Source organism: Paroedura picta, chromosome 1 (genome assembly GCF_049243985.1).
Source record: "Paroedura picta isolate Pp20150507F chromosome 1, Ppicta_v3.0, whole genome shotgun sequence".
NCBI lineage: Eukaryota > Metazoa > Chordata > Lepidosauria > Squamata > Gekkonidae > Paroedura > Paroedura picta.
Window position 1 is genome coordinate 54,159,047 of NC_135369.1, and position 13,106 is coordinate 54,172,152.

Below are 13,106 nucleotides of genomic sequence, written 5' to 3' on the forward strand. Positions count from 1 at the left end.
CCAACATTGCCGTGAAAGCAGGGAACTGGCTGCATCCATTGACCTGGGGGTGGTGTTCACATAGTTAACACACCTGGGAAAGGGGGCAGAGCCTGGACCCCTACTCCTGCTTCAAGCTGACCTCTTTTCCTGCCCCCCGTCTTTCTCGGGTGTAGCAGGGAGGCATGACCAGCTGAGGCTCCATGAAGCCTGAAAAATATTCCAGGTCAAAATATTCCTTGGTCAAAAGGTTGAAAAAGGCTGCCTTTTCCTTCCGCTGTCCCATCAGCTGCTTTTTGTCCCCGTTTCCTGAATCAAACTGAACTTGTTTCCCCTCCACAGGTTGTACAGGAATCAGGTGGGCACATCTGTCGCCTGTACAGCTGCAAGTTTGTGAGAGAAACAGGAAGCATGCTATCATTTGCAAGGAGCCTATAAAACAAAAAAAAGGCAAGCCCTTCTCTGAGACAAAAAAATCACAACCTAAAAGGTAGAGATCAGTTGACAGCAGCAAGGTGACTTGTGATGCTTAGATAATTTGTTAAATAATTTTTATTTATTTATTTTTGGATTTTTAGTCTGCCTTTCCCCAAAGGCTCATGGCAGATTACAAATATTAAAGCCATACAATTTAAAACATTGGATTTGAAACTGGCTTAATTTATGGGGTTTTATGTGGATTTCATATTATAACTGTAATGCTTGTTCTGTGAACCGCCATGAGACATGAGTGGTGGTATGTAAATAGAAACAGAAAATACATAAATAATAAATTTAAAACAATGGTTTTCTGGTTGGGAATTGTTGCTTTCTTTGTAAAGTTTGTAACCTTTCTATTCAGATTTAGACAAGAAAAATGTATGCTAGTTAGAAAGTTGTTTTCCTCAATTCCCCCCAATTTCATATTTGGGACGCAGTGATATTTCTTTTCAACCTAATTCTTCAAAAATCAAACCACCAGCAGTGATTCTTTCCCTTCACAAATGCTGTTAATTCATGTCTGGACATGTTAAAGGCAATGCTAGCTAGCCTAGGAAACTGAAAGTTACCGCTCAGACTTTTCAGCTGGGGAAAAGGCATCAGTGTGAATGTATTATGAAACTCCAAGTTACCTTTCATCATACATGTCCTGGTGTCCGTAAATTTTGGGTCAGATGATACAACCAAACAGAATCTGTTTGTCCTGCATTATGAAGAGTAAAAAAAGTAAAACAGAATAATAATAAATGCTCATAAAGTACAGTGATGCTGTTGGATCCAGACTAAATTTTCCAGAATTTAGCAGAATGAAACTTTCCTGCCACTTGCACCTCACTGCCAGTGCCAGTCACGGGTCTTCACCAAACGCTGCTTCTGGAGGGTAGAAGACCCTGAAGAACAACACGATGCGCACCTACAGAAAGACGGGAGAATCAGTGGAAATTTCCAATTTAGTTTGGAGCACAGGGAGGTTTAGTTTTTTAACCAGTTTGCATGTATCCACCAGAAAGCCAGGTCTTTGCTGAAGATCTCTACCCATCTCTTGCACTCATGGCCCTTGGAGAACTCTGAAATGATGCCCCAGTGTCTTGGATCCTCTCCCACAAAAAGAGTACCTAAAATATATGGGGCCTTGCAAACATTTAAAATTAAAGGCTTGCTTATATCCATTAGTGCTGTCAACCAGTTTAAATGTTTACTGGTTTGGTCACCTGAGCATTAACAATGTGATACATTAACTAATTTATTAATGTAAATAAACTGTTATCAAAACCTCAGTATAGGAGATTATTACAGCTATCCAGAGAAGTGAAAAGAGTTTACTTTTCATCAGCAGAAGGTTGTTTTACATATTTTCCATTTGATGGCCAGCTGGGCCTTGGGAAATTCCTGGAAGTTTGGGAGTAGAGCCAGAAGAGGGTGGTAAAGGTGCATCACTCTCCGAAGCAACCATGTTCTCTAAGGGAATTGATTTCTGAAGAGCATTTGTAATTCTGTGAGGTCTCCAGACCCTGCCTGAGGATTGGCAGCATACCAGAATGAAAATAGTAAAAACATGGGTGCTGATAGCTCTTTTGCTGATATTAAAATGTATATAACTAATCAAGTCAATGTTTTGGTGGGTAATCTAGGGTAAAACTGGTAAAACTAGTATTTATGATTTGGAAGGTTGTTAAAAGGGAACGTGGTTCTAGTACAGGTTTGCCAGTTATTATAGTGCATATAGCCAATTTCTGGCAAGCTGTATTATTTGCAAGCATAACTTTACCTGCAAGACACAGCATTTTCAGGAACCAGTTAATTCTTCTTTATTCATACACTCTTGAGTAATATTTAGTACTCCCTATGAATGGATCAAAAGTAATTTGGAGCAATATCACCATATGTGACCCATTCATTGTGCACAATGCCACATTCCGAGAGAGAATTGTTTCCTTCTCTTTAAAAAGGGAAACCCCATTCTTGCATACCACACCCAGAAACGCCCCAGGATTGCCCTGGCACATTTTGTTGGCAGAATGACTGTGCACAACAGATCTGAAGGTGTAATTGTTGTCCGTTATGTTAATCTCTCTGCTATGTATGTGCACAAAGTCCATGTGATAAAAAGACTCTGGAAAGTTTCAGGTAAAGAGGGAGCCTCTTCACAGTTTGCTTTCTCTTCCTGAAAACCAGAGAAACAATTCCAGAAACCTCTCCAAAGCCAGTGTTAACATGATCGGCCAAAACCTTCTATTGTTATAGATCTATTTCATTATTAAGAACAAAGTTTGAGTCCAGTGAATTGTGCTTGGACATGAAAGCGTATACCTTGACTAAAACTTGGTTGGTCTCAAAGATCCCACTGCACTCAAACTTTGTTCTGCTGCTTCAGACCAACATCGCTACCCACCTAGATCTTAAGCAACACAGAATTTGGCCAAATAGTAAAGGGATTTCCATATGATCACTTTTCTATGTTGAAGAAGTGTACAGTTGTTTCCCAGCTGCTGCATATGGTCCAAAAGTCTTTTATTGAGATCCCACAATCTGAATCCTTAGGAAATATATTTACAACCCAGCCTAGTCCAATGGCAGCCACTGATCAGCTCAGCCACACTTTTTCCAGGGAGAAGCTATCAATATCAGGAAGATGGGAAAGCTGAAGACACAGTGGCAGATAAGAATCTGTCAGCTAGTGAGTGGGAATGAAGCAGGTACAGGGAAGAGGCCATGGGGGCTGCCAGAGAAGGGAAAGAGGAAACCGTGGAGGATACAAATGAAAATTAGAAAGCCACTTGCAATTTTGTTGAGGGTCCCCCAGTTGTTTCTGTATATTTACAAACAATAGCAGAACAAATAACTTCCTATGGCAGGCTGTGTGACTACTAAGTGTACATCAGAATACCACGGCCATAATACAAACCCCTGCAGTCCCAGGACTGCTACCACTCTAGTTAAATCTCCCGCTTGTTTGCGTTTTCTCCCTCTCTCCAGTTTTGCTCAAATATAAACTGCAACTGCTTTCTGTTCTGCTCGTAAAAGGGGTCCCAGATCATGGGTCCAAGAAAGGCTTCGCATGAAAACTTCAAGAACATGATACCAGTCAGAAATAGCAATACTGGGCTGGATGACTCCAACTGAGAAAATATTAAATTAGTCATCCCTGATGGTTAGCAAGCAGTTGGGTTAATAAAGGATGGTCAGTGCAGCAAGGCAGCATTTTCATTACTGTAAACCAGGGTTGCCGCTCTGGATGGGGAAATACCTGGAGGCTTTGGGGGTGGAGCCTGGGAAGGGCAGGTTTTGAAGAGGGGAGGGACCTCAGCAGGGTACAATGCCATAGAGTCCAGCCTCCAAAGGACCCGTTTTCTCCTAGGGAATTGATCTCTGGAGTCGTAATAGAGGGAGATCTCCAGGCCCCACCTAGAGAGTGGCAACTCCCCTGCACTTAATATTTGGCCTGGCTTATATGTTTCCAGGTTTATACATTTAGAGGTTTTCAAAAGAGATTAGGACAGCCAGTGATATACACTGGACAAACAGGATATGGCTTTGAGATAATTAGGTTCAAGTTTCTGGGCACCGTAACTTTCCCCTACCATAATTTGTATTGACTTTATATTTCTTTACACATTTACTTTGACTTTAAATATCTGAGTATAAGTTGAACATACAAAAAAAGGGACAGATATAGACATCCTTAGGGTACGAATGACCGAAGTTCAGTGGCAACACACACTTTTTACATGTATGAAATCTTAGGTATTGAATTCTGATTAATTTTTCTTGAAAAACTGAGTCTATGAGCCATCTTATCCTTCGTGACACTGTAAGCCCCTGTTGTTTTGTATAGGATATTCAGCCTGGAAGCCAGGCAGCGAAGATTCTTTTTTGATACTTCTTTCCTGGACACAGTTTTATCAAGTCAACAACAGCTTCAATTCCTTTGGTACATAAGGACTGCATTCTCAGAAGGTATTGCCATGGTGTTATCTTTGAGCAAGACTGATGTTCTTTGTAAAATATTGTTCTAGAAAGGAAGAAAAGAGGAAACATTTTAATAAAATCATACAGACTATAGACACAGTATTACAGATGTTCTGTGATCACTCCCTTGGCTGCCCATCAGTTACCGGATTCAATTCAAGGTACTATCGCGCACTAAGCCTTACATGGCCTCAAACCCTCATATAAGGTGGACTGCCTACATGATAGCTTCACTCATCTGTTTAGGGCCTTCTGTGGTGCCACCCTGAAAATGAGCCTGGTCAACAACTGTTCTTGCATGTGCTTCCTCTATTGTGGCCTTCACCTTGTGGAACAGCCTGCTTGTGGAGGTCAGGAAGACTCCCAGCCCTTTGGAATGCTACAAACTATGGAAAACAGAATTGTTCAGAGAGGGTTGTCTAGAAAAGTAACAGGGCTATTCATGTAACAGATTTGTTCAGAAAGACTAGACTAAACCACTGTGTATCAGATGTATTATCTGTTTGCTGCATATCAGCTCTTCCTCCTGATGGATGACTGCCCTGATTCTCCCCCAGAAGCATTAGCCAGATGCCTAGAAGCAGTGGCAACAAGGTAACTCAAGCAGACTCATCTGAAGCTCAATCTTTCAAAGATGGAGGCCCTGTGGTAGGTCAGAAATGACGTCTGCCCAACCTGGACAGAGTGCAACTATCAGTGTCTCACTCTGCCAGGAACCTCGATGTGATCCTAGATGCTTCCCTCAAATGGAGGCCCAGATCACAAGAGTAGCACGGCTGGCCTTCTACCACCTTCACCAAACCAACTACTAGTGCTCTACTTGGCCCCAGAACACCTAGCCACAGTGATCCATGTGATGGTCACCTCCAGGCTAGACTTCTGCAACTCGCTCTATGCAGGCCTACCCTTAACTTTGATCCAGAAACTGCAACTGGTTCAGAATGTGGTGGCCAGGGTCTTCCCAGCAACACCATGGAGGTCCCACATCTGGCCTGTCCTAAAACAGCTGTGCTGGCTACCAGTCAAATTCCGGATCAGGCTTAAGGTCTTAGTAATTACCTTCAAGGCCATACATGGTCTGGGGCCAGTGTACCTGAAGGACCGCCTCTCTGCCTAGGCCCCTCAAAGAGCCCTGCACTCCACCACCCCCAACTGGCTAGTGATCCCTGGTCCCAAGGAAACTCACTTGACCTCAACCAGGGCCAGAGCCTTTTTTTTCTGTCCACCCCCACCCCTGGTGGAACAAGCTTCCAGGGAAGATCAGGGCCCTGATGGAACTAAATCAGTTCCACGGGACCTGCAAAAGGAAGCTTCTCCACCAGGCATTTGGTTGAGGTCGACCAAAACCAAACACCTACATAGCCCCCAATCCTCCCTCCCTCGAACTTATGTGACAGATCTGACCAACAATGGGCCTGTTTGATTGTTCACTGTTAGAATGTTATTCTTAATTTATTGTTATTATTATTGTTATCTTAACACAGCCCGTGGCGCCGCGGACTAAATAAAACTATAAGGCCTTGGAAGGCGGGATGTGTCCGGGATGAGGAAGGGTGCTGATTGGCCCCTTCCTCCGGACAGACTATTGGAGGGACTAATCGGCAGGCGCAAAGCGCCTGCCAATTGGTCCCTCCGATTCCCCACCGGAGCAACTGCGAGCCGCGCACAGCGCAGCTCACAGTTGCTCCTTTGCCGGTGGCCTGATGCGACGAGAGGCGCAAAGCGCCTCTCGACGCATCAGGCCGCTGCCCAAGGGAGCCCCTGGCAGTCGCGCGGAGCGCGGCTGCCGGGGGCTCCCTGCCCGACGGCCTGACGCCACGAAAGGCGCGAAGCCGACTAAGGGAGCTCCCAGCAGTCGCGCGGAGCGCGGCTGCTGGGGGCTCCCTGCCTGGTGGCCTGATGCAGTGAGAGGCGCAAAGCGCCTCTCGCCGCGTCAGGCCGCCAACCAAGGGAGCCCCCGCCAGCCGTGCTCCGCGCGACTGCCAGGGGCTCCCATGCCTAGCGCCCGCTGTATTTTAGGTACAGCGGGCTTGATTACTAGTCTTTATATATTATAATCAGTCAGTTTAATGTATTGTTCTGTTACATTCTATGTGAACCGCCCTGAGCCTTATGGGAGAGCGGTATAATAATGTAATAAAATAAATAAATATATTATTCTGTTATTACTGCATTATTTTTTACTAATGTAACATTGTTTCCCAGCATTATACCTGCACTCTGCACCAAGTTGACAGGTCCCTCCTGAGTACTGGTGGGGGATCACAGTCCTGGTCCATGACTTATTTAGATGTCTCAACATGCTTGTTTATTTGTTTCATTTGTACCCTGCCCTTCTCTCCAGTGGTGTCCCAAAGTGCCTTACATCATTCCTTTCCCCTCCATGTTATCAAACAACAACCATGTGAGGTAGGGTAGGCAGACAGTGTATGAAAGCCCAAGGTCACTTAACAAGAGTGCGCATTCAAAACAGGGCTGAATCTGCACTTACCTTATTTTTCCCATTGCCGATCCTGCTGAATTCAGATTGATTTGAAGCCAGGTCTTCCTCTTTCCTACCCCCAGAATTGAAACAGAAAGTGTTCTGCACTTGATTGGGGAAGCTCAGAGCAGAAAGACGAATGGTAGTTGCGAAGCTACTTGTTTATTTTCCTTTTCCTGAACAAGTGGGGGAGGGGGGGAGGACAGAACAAGGCAAATCTCTGCTGAGAGAAGTGTGGGCTTCTGGAATGCAGTCACTTTAAAACAGGACAGAAAAAATGTCTTGGGAGGGAGGTCTTATAACCCAGAACCAGGAAGTCTTTGAACTGATGCCCTGGCCAGTCAGGGAAGACTGCTTTGCTATGTCAGTGTAGGAGGAAGTTAATCCGGCAAAATGCAGAAAATCCACACCATACTGGAGGCTTTAAAAGCTGGCTCTTCAAATACAGCGTGTTATCCGCTCTTGGAAATAGCGGAGGAAAGATAGGGTCACCTATCATGGATGTTGCAGAGGAAGAATTTAAAGTGCCCAAAATCAAAATGCAAATCGAATACAGAGCAGAGGGGTGGGGTCTATTCAAGCTGGGAGAGGATAAAAAGCAAAGTGCAGACTCAACCCATGTCTCCCAGCTCCTGTCCAGCAGTCTAAGAACCACTATGCCACACTGACAATATTGACTTCGTCCATGTAATCCACTTGGAGCCTCAGTGAGAAAGGTGGACTATAAACCTTGTAAAAAATAAACCTTGAACAAGGCAAACCATTTTGGAAACTCATAAATACATCATAGTGACTAACAAAATGTTGAGTAAAAAGTTGGACAATATGACGGACTTTATATCACAAATAAACCCTACGTCTTTAACCAGCTTTTCATTTGCCTTACTTCTGTTACCTATTATGTCATTTCACATCACCATATTAAGTATTTTAAACCTTAAATGAAACTCAAATACTTTGGCCACTTCATGAGAAGGAAGGACTCCCTGGAGAAGAGCCTAATGCTGGGAGTGATTGAGGGCAAAAGAAGAAGGGGACGACAGAGAATGAGGTGGCTGGATGGAGACACTGAAGCAGTAGGTGCGAACTCCTGGGAATGGTAGAGAACAGGAAGGCCTGGAGGATCATTGTTCATGGGGTCGTGATACGTCAGACATGACTTTGCACCTAACAACAACAAAAACCTTAAATAACCAGTCAATTGGGAATGGCATTCCCCATCCCTGGGAGATTTTTAAAGTGTTCACTTACACATCTTCCAGTGCCACCACATATTTCAAACAACAAAACAAGATTTAAGTATGATCCTATCTCCTGTTGCATCTTCAAATTTTGTAATATTAACTTCAAATATTTTGGGGGGGGGGATATTAAAAATGGCTATTATCAGTACTTGTTCTCCAACATTTTCAGAAACTTTCCCAAGTTATTCTTTATCTTTTATTTAATTCTGATGTAGGAATATTATATTTAGCTTTATATAGAACTTCTGTGATTTAATTAAATGATAGTTTGTGGGATGTGTTGCCAAAGCTAGCTCTATGCTTGTTTTGAGTCAAAAATACCCCAAACTATGTACTCTGATAAGTATTAGAGCTAGCCATTTCATAAATTTGATTGCTCCTTTGATCTATCGTTTATTTAATTCTTTGTTTAAATTTCCAGCTTAATTTTAGCCTAGAAATTGCTACCAACAATGCTACCAACAATTTCAACTTCTGTTTTGTTATGTAGTACCTAGGTTTTATAATCATGAGTATGCAATGTTGCTTTGTGAAATACCATTACCATTTTGTGGTATTTCATAATGACATAACCATGGGTTGTTTTTGTGTCATAGAACATTTATCATTTCTTCTGGGATAATTTTACCTGTATTTGGGGGGAGGGGGGAGTTCCACAGTCCATTCATTACTAATAAGGTTGAGAAACAGATTACTGATTTTCTCTCTCAAAATTACTCATGATGTGCTTTAGACACATTCCCATCACATTTACTTTTATGATGCATTTTTCAGTGATTATGAAACCGGAGGGAGCTTCTTGGGAATTGCTTTGTCTTCTTCTATCCTGTGGTGCTGGTCAAGAGTCATTCTAGTACTGGAACACAAGAGTGACTCTGACCAAATATTTCCAACATCACTTCTGTTTCTTATAGACCACTGGAGTAGAGCATTTTCTCATTCTACATCTTTTACCACTAGTTGTATCTAGTTGCACCTTTAAGACTGGACTCAAAGTTTGTATTACTGCTTCAGATCTACATGGCGCCCCACCTGAATCACTAGTTACATCTGACAGGTATGTTTTATTTTTATTTAATTTAGAGCAAGGCGTGCCAGTTTTCAGTATTCTTGTGGGCCAGGAACATGTTCTCTGGATATTATTCTAGGGACTCCAACAATCTGATCCTCCTCATAGGTTTTATTACAGTAGTAAACTTGGCATCAGTTTAACAGGAAGGCTACAAAGATGTGGAGAATGTGGAGTTCTTGTATAGTAGCAAATAAAATAAATAATAATACGAGGGATGGAAAGGAAATAATGTCAGTGTGGTGTAGTGGTTAAGAGTAGCAGACTCTAATCTGGAGTGCCAGGTTTGATTCTCCATTCCTCTACAAGCATCCAGCTGGGTGACCTTGAGCTAGTCACAGTTCTCTTAGAGCTGTTCTCATAGAGCAGTTCTCTCAGAGCCCTCAGCCCCACCTACTTAACAAGGTGTCTGTTGTGGAGAGAGAAAGGGAATGTGATTTTAAGCCACTTTGGGACTTCTTTAGGTAGTGAAAAGAGGGGGGGGGGAAACAACCACCCAGTTCTTCTCTACTTTCTGACAGGTTTCCTAAAGTGATAGATTGTGCAGTGGTAATGTTGTCTAAGAAAGAAGGCAAACAACACCTCCAGTTAACCTTCTTCTTTGAGGACTATATAACCAGATAAATAGAGCATTCTGGGGGAAAGAATACATTCTACCTAAAGAGAATCCTTGCAATTGGAAAGTTGACATAGATCAACTCACAGAAATTAGTGGAACAAAAAAGAATCGTAGCATGTGAGGTTGCCTTCCGCTGAGCTGGATCATTGATCTTTCTATTTCAATCCTGTGCTTTGTGATGGGTAGTGGCTCCCCAAGTATTCCAGTCCTTCCTAGCCTGCCTGGCACCTGTCTTTGGAATTAGACAAATCTCTCTTGCTGTTAGGGAAGATCATCTAAGAAATTTCAGGCATAGTGGTGCATGGATTTTGTTTTTTGTCTCCATGTTCACACGGACATTTTTTGTCATTATACGTGCTCAAACAAAGGACAAATGCTTCATGCAATGTCACATTTTGCAGCTTGATTTTAAAGTGTCCACTTAGAAATCAGTCACATTGAACTTACTGGGAATTATTTCTGATTCTATGTTTAGGATTGCAGCTTTTGGCTTCATATTTATTTGCATGTAAGTTGTGTGAAAATGAATTGGATACACCTTCAGATAAATCAGTTTAAGGGCTGTGATTTGCAATGGAAGGAACAGAAAGATTACAAATTACAGTCTACCGGTACAAAACGATAAAAGATAATGCCTTGCTTTTGTGAGTATTCTATTATTTTATTACATGAATAGAATTCTGCAGAATGCTTGCAATGCAATCCCAGTGATAGGCTTCTAAATCTATTGAGATCAGTGGGCTTAAAGGGGGTAATTGCTAAGCATTGTGTTGTATATCACACTGAATTCTGCCAAAATCTTACAGTGGAGTTCTGTGCAAAGTAACTCTATGCTCATGGATTTCTAGAATAGCTCTGCCCAGGGTTGCACTGTCTACTCTGCAATTTGCCACTAGTTACAATTGCCTATTTTACTAACTTCAAACAGTGAGCTTCCAAATACACAATCCTGCTAGGTATCTAGAAGTAGAGAAAATGTGATTGCATTCCTTACCAGTGTTATACCAGTAATAGCCATTTAACCTTAATTGACTTCAAAAGGTATAACCCTTTTTAGAATGGCATTCTACTGAAAAAATCCTTCTACTCATGTCTCAGTACAAAAAGTTAAAAAATAAGGCTTCCTTCCTTCCTTCCTTCCGGCATTTTCTAGGAATAACCTGGCAACTAATATTCCAGAATATTAAAAATGACAGGTGATTGTGTTTAAAATAAATCCAAAATCCTGTTACTATATTTTGGGAGAAGCAAGAGATAATAAACAAACTGTATCTGTAAGATTCTGATGGCTGCGGATCCCCCAGCCCGTCAGTTCTAGCTAACATATGCTGTTGTACAATTGCATCACAGAGGTGCTCTATGCACTCTTCACAGGTGGGGAGAGAGGAACTAGAGAGATGGGAAGCAATGGAAAGTTCACCCTCCGATAACAGCGACAGCCGAAGGTGTAACCACCGACTACCCATAAAATGTATGTACCGTGGCGCCAACTACCTATCTATCAGCCAGGCATCTTTTTAGGCTCACGGAAGACGGTTGCATGGAAGTCTTGCAAGCCACCGTCTCAGGGGAGACGGGAGGACGAAGCGAAGCCTCCAACCCTGTCCTGACCGGGCTCGTGCAATGCCTCAGGTGTCTCACTCTTGCCGCCAACTCGCGCCTTGCTTCGCACCCTGACGGAAATGCGTCAAAGAGGCGCCTCCCGGCAGCCCATGGTGGCGGCAGGCTTTGTATTCTCCCGGGCTCCGAGGCTGGAAGGACGGGGAGAGTCGGCTCTCTCGGGACAACGGCCTCTTCTCCCACAAGGCCCGGCAGGGCAGGGCAGGGCAGGGCAGGGGCTCTCTCCACTGGGATCCCGTCGGGCCCCTTCGCAGCCTCCGCCGGATCCGGCAGGACGTTGGCGGGACTGTTCTTTAGCAGTCACAACGCAGGGCAGAAAAGCGAAGCTGACGCGGCAAACGTTCTTTCTACTATTGTTATTACCATCAGCCATCCAAATTATGAAGAGGGCTTAGCTGCAAGGTCAGGCACACTTGCATGGGCGCAAGTCCCAGGGAAATAACTGGAATTTTGGAATACTATCGAGGGACTACTAAGCTTCGGGCTATCCTTAGTGGCGGTGGAAAGCAGCAGCAGGTATTTCCCAGCCTGGATTAAAGTCCAGTTCGTGTCAGTCGAACTAATTGAGGGGTGGGTATCACAACGGTGATGCATGTTTATCAAATCCAGAGCGGGCGGCGTGAGCATCACACGCGGTCTCTTAAAGGTGAACACAGGAGATCGAGGATGCCCGGGACACGCCAGAAAGCGTCGGCGGCAGGAAACGACGCCGGGAGCCTCGCCACACGGAGGCACCCAGCGCACGCTGGACGGCGGCTTTTAGCTGTCGAAAGGGTCCCGGAGTGGGAGCTCCGGCGGCTGAGGCGCCCTGTCTCCACCCCCCTTCCCGGTCAGTGGTCCCGCTGGCCCCCGGGCCTCTCCTGCGCCCGCCAGAGAGCCGCCTTGGCGCAAAAAAGGGATTCTGGCTCTGGAGCGAGGGGGGCTCTCGCCGAAACCAGGGGTCTAAAACACGCCCGATGGCTTGGGAGTGCCGGAAAGCAGGGCGCGGGCACAACCCTCGTCGCTCCTAAACCGACCCTCAGAGAGAGAGAGAGAGTGAGTCGGGGGGGGGATCACAAAGCCTCCGAAGGGGCAGAAATCGCCCTGCGCCCAGAGCTCTCTGGCCGGTCCCTTCCGCACACGCCAGTTTACAAGAGCGGTCTCCGGCCCTTGACCGAGATCCACCAAACGGCGAAAGCAGCCTCTCCCCAAAGGTGCCCCCGGTGCCCCGTCCTGCCCCCCCTATTAAAACCGGGGGTGGGGAGAGAGAAAGGGCGAGCCCCTCGCGCCCTCCCTCTCCTCTCCAGCCTCCTGTCGCTCGCCCAGCCCGGCTCCGCCGCGAGATGCCAGGGCCCTGGAGTCATGCGCTGGCTTGGGCTCCATTGGCTCATGGGCAGATCATGCCGCTGGCGGAGGGTGTTCCCCCCTGGCCGCCCGCCCAGACGCCCGCCCGCTCGCTCGCTTGCTCGCTCACTTGCTCGCCCGGCCGGCCGGCCCGTTATGGAACGTGAGCGTGCGCGCGCCGAGGCAGTCGCCGCCCCCTGGCCCGCCGAGCGCCGCTTGGGGAAGCCTTGCATCACCCCGGGGCCCCGCCCAGCGGCCCTGGCCACGCCCCTCGCCTCCCGTCCAGCCTGGAAGGGGCTATTAATAGCATGACATCAGCCC

General features: G+C 45.4%; 1 long non-coding RNA gene across 1 annotated transcript; it reads right to left on the reverse strand.

Annotated features, from left to right (window-relative positions):
• Positions 1 to 3,100: 3,100 nt before the first annotated feature.
• On the reverse strand, positions 3,101 to 12,975 carry LOC143837488 (uncharacterized). The gene is made up of 3 exons (XR_013230992.1): positions 12,916 to 12,975; positions 6,920 to 7,086; positions 3,101 to 4,471 (listed from the first exon to the last, which is right to left on the reverse strand). It is a non-coding gene; the product is annotated as an uncharacterized LOC143837488 (long non-coding RNA).
• Positions 12,976 to 13,106: the final 131 nt, after the last annotated feature.